We start from the raw sequence: 213 nt of genomic DNA, 5'->3' as shown, positions 1-213 counted from the left end.
GGCGAAGGGTGCTGGAAGGGGAACAATCCATCTCCTGTGCCAGTGCCAAAAGCAAGGGGCTGTGCCCTGGGCACGCAGGCTGGGAGCGCTGGGAAGAGCTGTGCCCCCCCTCACATCCCACGTCCCTTCGGTGTTTGGGGGGTTAATTCCCTTCCCGCACCCGTCCCCTCCATGCTCGTGGGGACACGACTGCTGTGGCACCACTGCTGGGAC

The sequence above is a fragment of the Egretta garzetta genome, unplaced genomic scaffold (assembly GCF_000687185.1).
Source record: "Egretta garzetta isolate BGI_Z169 unplaced genomic scaffold, ASM68718v1 scaffold488, whole genome shotgun sequence".
NCBI classification, from domain to species: Eukaryota; Metazoa; Chordata; class Aves; order Pelecaniformes; family Ardeidae; genus Egretta; species Egretta garzetta.
This window is presented reverse-complemented; position numbering follows the sequence as displayed.